The sequence below is a fragment of the Martes martes genome, assembly GCF_963455335.1.
Source record: "Martes martes genome assembly, chromosome: 13".
Taxonomy (NCBI): domain Eukaryota; kingdom Metazoa; phylum Chordata; class Mammalia; order Carnivora; family Mustelidae; genus Martes; species Martes martes.
In genome coordinates, this window is record NC_137901.1 from 83,231,605 (window position 1) to 83,237,796 (window position 6,192).

Below are 6,192 nucleotides of genomic sequence, written 5' to 3' on the forward strand. Positions count from 1 at the left end.
TGAGTTAGAGCGGCCTAGGGAGTGGGTCAGGTTTTGAACGAGAGCATGAACGTCAGAAGGGCATACTCATACATTTTTTCATCTGACAAATACTTTCCGAGCACCTACTGGGTGCCAGAGGCTGTGGGATAAGGCACACTGAGTGCAGAGTGCTAAATAAAAGAGTCAAATGTTCCTGTTCTGTGGGAGGAGCTGGCATTCCAGAGAGGACGAACAAAATAAATACTATAGTAAGATCCTGTGTCACACGGTGCTAAGTGCTAGGGAGAAACGGGCAGGCAAGGAGGACACAGGATTCTGGCACAGGGGTGTAATTTCTAAACAAGATGATCTAGAAAAGGCCTCTCTGAGAAGGTGATATTTGAGGAAAGGCTCACAGAAGGTGAGGCAGTGGACAGGGGGCGGGAAGGATTAGGGGGACCCCTTCTAGAAGGCTGAGCTCTGAGATTTCATTGTCATGACTGTGATCATCCATTGATGAAACCTCTCTCACGTGCCATGACTGTTCCAAGCAAAGGTGATATACCGACTTGTTACGTCCCCAAGAAAATCCGGGGAGGTCGATGTTGTTGCTAGCCCTTTCTCCAGATGAGGAAACTGAGGCACAGGGAGATTTAGTAACTTGGTTGGAATCACACAGCAGCAGAGCCGGGATTCCAACCCAGGTGGACTGGTAACTCTCCCAATCCCCTCTCTCCAGATTTTCAGGGAGGAGCCCCACACCACAGTTCACCACAGAACAAAATCTCTCCCTGGTTGGGGTCACACTGCTCTCCCCACTTCCAGGGGACTGGGGCCGTAAAGAGGGTGGGGTACAGAGGGCTGGGCCACTACACGGAAGTTCTGTGCATCCCTCAGTTCCAGAGTATTTGTCAAATCGCTCCGCGCCCTCCCCTGGAGGTGAATCCCACCACAGCCAAGGAGCCCTTTACAAAACAGATCAGATCAGGTCATCTGCTTATAAAAACAGAATTTCCCTCAGAACTGCTCTCAGAAGAAAGACAAGCTGTCATACCATGGCCTTGCAGGTACCACCAACCTCATTTCACACCAGGCTCCCCCCAACCTTGTGCTCTGATCATGCTGACTTTCATTCAGAGCCTTGAATGCCACCTCGGGGCCTTTCCACATGCTGTTCCCACTGCTATAATTGTTCTCTTTGCTTTACTCAGTTAACTCCTATCCATCCTTCAGCTCTCAGGTCCAATGTCACTTCCTCAGGGAAGCCCTCCCAGATTTCCTGGCGATGCTCTCTCACAGACCTTTTCTGAACCCTCAGGTTTTACATATATATATATATATATATATATATATATATATATATATATGAATGAATATGATATCCACACGCATGATTACTGATTTATGTCTACCTCCTCGAGAGAAAGGTCCAAATCAAAATCATTTTCTATTTTATTCCAGCCCTGAGTGCAATGCCTGGCTCTAAGTGACCAAATAGAAGGTAAGGATCTTCCCAAACAAATACTCCTTAGAAAGCACCTTCTATTCAAGATGTTTCTCACAATGTCGAGCGCCTCTCATTCCCTCTCAATTTGCTTTATTTTGTGTAACAAGATAGTTCAAGTAAATTCTTTCTCAACTTTCCAACCAGCAGGCAATTCCAAATGGTGTGTCTTCCTTTTCCTGTTCTCCAACCAAAAGCATCTGCGGGAGGTGAGTTTTGTTACAGTTATAAAACCTTCCTTACTTTTCTGGTTCACTGATTATTATCTAAATATGTGTCTGCAGCAGAAAAAAAACCCAATTAATTGATTCTTTTATATAATATGTGATCTTAAGTATGTGTGTGTCATACAACTAATGAAGCAAATATTATAAATGGACCCTCGATCATTTCATCTGCATCCCTAACAGGGTTTTGTTTTCTTGATTCTAGTTCCCAATAGATTATTACTTACATCTGGCAAAACATTTCGTGCGGGTCACTAAGTGCTGGGGGTACGGTGGGACTAGCTGCTGGTGCCCATCGGGAAGGATCCCGAGGCCACTGAATTCACCGTCTGCTTTTCTCCAGCCTCTGTGACTGTCATTTTGTCACTTTATGTCAGATTAACGCTTTGTCATTGGCCTGGTGGACCTGCTATGCTTTGAAGCTCTGTGACTTGGCCACTGTCATCCCCAGGGACTGAACCTTTCACTGGGAAATCAGCTGCCCTCCAAGGGGCTTCCTTCCTTCATCTGTAAATGGAATTCACATTATGGAATAATGGAATAATTTTAAAAAAAAGAAGTTCTACATCATCATAAGCAGCTGAGGTTTATAACGTCAATGTACCATATCCTGGGTGCTACTCCGGGAGTTTCCTGTATGTGTTACTTCATAGAGTCCTGACAGCACCCCCTGTGAGGGAGGCGCCATTATTATTCCTATCTCACAGGGGAGTAAACTGAGGTCAGAGAGCCCAAATAACTTGCCCAAGGTCACAGGCTGGCAAGTCGTACAACTCGAATTACAAGGAGCTCTAAGAGCAGTGGCTGTGCCTCTAATCACTGAGCTGTTGCCCCTTACCAATCCGAATGAATAACATTCATGCTTCAGATCCCAGATCCAAGTTGGGAGGATGGCAAGACCATAGAGACCATTTCTACAGCACTTCATATTAACGAAAGAAATTCTAAGCTGCTCGATCGTCACAACAACTCCGAACGATAAGTGGTGATTATCTCATTCTACAGAGCAGGAGTCCCTGGGAGGTGCATTTCTTCACTATGAAAATTCTATCTTTGAGTTTGGTGTCCAAAAGATCTGGGTTGGGATCCCTGAATCTCCCCTTGACCGGCAGTGTGAATTTGGGCAACTGAGACTTCTCTGTCCTCTCTAGCCTCAGAGTTCTGGTCTGCAAAACGGGCAAGAGAACAATGCCTCCTTCACAAGATGGTTAGAGGAGATCACTTAGGTGAGTGCAAAGCCTAAGGTCGAGCCCCTTGTCACAGGATCCAATTCATTTGCTTCCTGTATCCAAGCGCAGCTCTGGGACACGAACACTACACGGTACAGCCAGAATTTGAACCCAGCTGGATACTCTTAGTTCATGGGTATTTTTAGCAAGACGATGATGAAATGCTATAAACAGGTGGGGAGCCCCCCTGCCACCCCAGGGCATCGGAGACCACCCTGCAGTAGAGACCTGAGGTCACCCCACAGTTTGTGTCAACCTAAAATCTCAGCCCTGTGGTGCCCCATGGGGATAAAGGCTCCCATCCTACACCCGCTGCCATGACAACCAGAGGGAGAATTTTCCAGAGCTGGAGTCTGTTCAGTCCCAGGGCCTTGGGGGGGGGGCGGTTCTTGGGGGCCTCTCTGGCCACTTGAAGACTCCCCCTACCAGCTTCTGTGGTGTTTTACCCTCTGAGTGTGTTCAGAACCCAAACGAGCCTTTCTGCTGCCACCAGTTCTTCTCCAGAGGCCACGTCAGTGCTAGAGTCGAAACCCTGGTCCTGAGGACCACACAGAGGTGGCTCACGTGGCTGAATCCGGATGGGACCAGGGGCTCTCCACATAGACAGGGAAAGAACTATTCAACATGGTGGCCACTGTCTCGGCCTCAGCTAAGAAACTGTTCCTAACATACACACACACACATATACACACACACACACACACAGAGTAGATCCAGCAGAACATGGAGGAGATACAGACAACTACTTATCCAAACCCCCTCACAGGGGGCCAAATAAAGGAGTTTTATCACACAAAGTGATGACATGCAGCCTCTTACTTCACTTTCAACAACCTTATCGAATGAATACTACCATTCCCCCCATTCTACAGAAGAAGAAACTGAGGCTGAGAAGGACAAAGACCACTTGGCCAAAGGTCACACAACCAGTGGGTATCACAGTCTGATTCAAACCCACATCTGTTGGGCTCCAAACCCCACCGACATGACCACTGCCTCCCTCTCCATACCCATGGGGCATCATGAGTGAAGAGTGCTCAGTGTTTTCTGAGCAAACAATCCAAACCTAAACCATGAAGGGTCTCTCCTCACCTCCCCAGTGACTACTGAATCTCTATTAAATAAGTCTCTGTGTCCTGAGTCCCCACTGATTAGTGCAGGAAAGTCCCGGATATATTCCAGGTAACTGGAAGGAAGCTAACGTAAGCTAAGAGAATGGGGGGAATGTGGGGGTATTTATGGATGGGAGTGTATCAACAATTAGAAGCAAACGATTAGATGCACATTTTGTAATGTGGAAGGATCTTAAAAACATGGTGCTAAGTGGAAAAAAAAAGTGAGCAACAAGGAGATTTATGGAACCATACCACTTATATAAGTTAAAAGTCCCTATTTTGAAGGTACATATACAAACAGAAGAGATGTCCACTAAATGGGATAGGAGGGCCACCTGTGAGGGGAGGGGAATGGCCTACGAGGATAAAGAGAATAAATAACAAAAAATTGAGAAAGAAACCTTTAGGGATCAACGGTGGTCTTGTCCTAGGAAGTGAGAGAAAGAACTCCACTGTCCGCGCCTGGGCCAAAAGAAGAATTCCACGCTCATCTACAAAGCAGATGAGTTCTGGGTGGAAACGTGAGAGGCTCCAAAGGAGGCCAGCTCTCCCCACACTGTAATCAGAAGCAAAGCCCCCTCCTGTTCACCAGCATGGGAGCACTACTCATTTCTCCCTGGGGACTGCTCTCCAAAGAGGTACGCGCTTGTTCAGAAGACACATGCCCAGACCCCTCTGCAGATAAGACAGAGAACACGTAGGCCTGTCCCAGCCAGATAAACCCTCCCAAGGGGGGGAAAAACAACAAGAAGAAACAAATCTACAGGAACGGCAGCCAGTCCCTTTGTGAGAGGCACGGGAGGTGAGTGCTGGGTCGGTGCCTTGCATGGCCCCTCTCGGGCTGGGTCGTCTTGATTTGGGCTTCTGGGATATGGCAGTGCTGATGACCCCCTCTGCCTGGGGCTGGCCAGCTCTGATGAACAGCATGGAGGTCTGTAAGGATCAGAGGGAATGTTGCAAACGCCAGGAGCTCAAGTCTTCCCTCCTGCCTAGCAGCCCTTCCCACGAGCCCCCCGTCTGCAGACCTCTGGGAGAGATACTTGGCCACGTCCCCACCCAACATGGCCATAGCAGGACCCCCTCCAGTATGTTGCTTAGCACTGGCAGACTATTCCAGACCCTGCTCATGAGAGAAAAATCCCTGAGCTGCTGCCGTTTCCTCCGGGGAGAGAGGGATGGTGCATTTTAGCAAGCATGGAAGGAGCACTGGCAATCTCCTTGAAAGGCAGCCCCTCACTTGGCACAAGCTGTTCCTCTTGCCGCTTAAGCCACGGGCCCCTGGTTGCAGCCAAGGCCCCTCTTGTGATCTCCAGAATCACAACTGCTGCACCAATGCCAAGAACAGGTCCTGTCTCCCCAGGAGTGGGACCTGGTTCCTCTCGCATCCCCACATCCAATCCCTCTGTAAGACCTGTCTGTGATCCTCCAGAATACCCCCAAATCTGACCACCTTCTTCCCGGGTCCATGGCCTCATCCCTGGTCCCCGTGTCTGGTCTCCCGTCTTCCACCCCAGTCTCCTGCAGTCCTTTCTCCACTAACAGACCAAAGGGATGAGGACCAAGACTGGGAATTAGATCACGTTGTGTTCCTGATGAGAACCGTCCCCCAAAATAAAATAAAATCCAGACTCCTTGCCTACACTGGACTCCTGCATGACCCAGCCCCCACCCCCATCCCAGCCCCTGGCCCACCTCGCCCCCCTCACTCTCCCCTCCCACCTCTTACACTGGTCTTCTTGCTGTTCCTTCAAGACACCATAGCTGTCTCTGCCTCTGCATTTCTGTCCCCCCAGCCTGGATTGTTCTGGCTCTTTCTGGAAACTCAGCTTTCAATCCAAACATTGTCATCTCTAAAAGCTTTCCCCTGGCCACCCTTTTTATAACTAAATTAGCTCTCTCCCCCTTACCTATCACTTGTCTTCCTCTATCATGTCATATCGTTTCCTGAAATCATCTTGTTGATGTGTTTCCTTGTTTAGTGCCTTTGGCCCCCACTAGACTGTCAGCTCTAGGAAGGATAGAGGATCCCCAGGGCCTACAGCCGTGCCTGGCACGTGGTCGTGAACAATAAATATTTGGGAATAAATTGGTCAAAAGCAGCGGTTCTCAAAGTGAGGTTCCTGGAGGGGCAGCAACCACATCACTGTGAATGATGT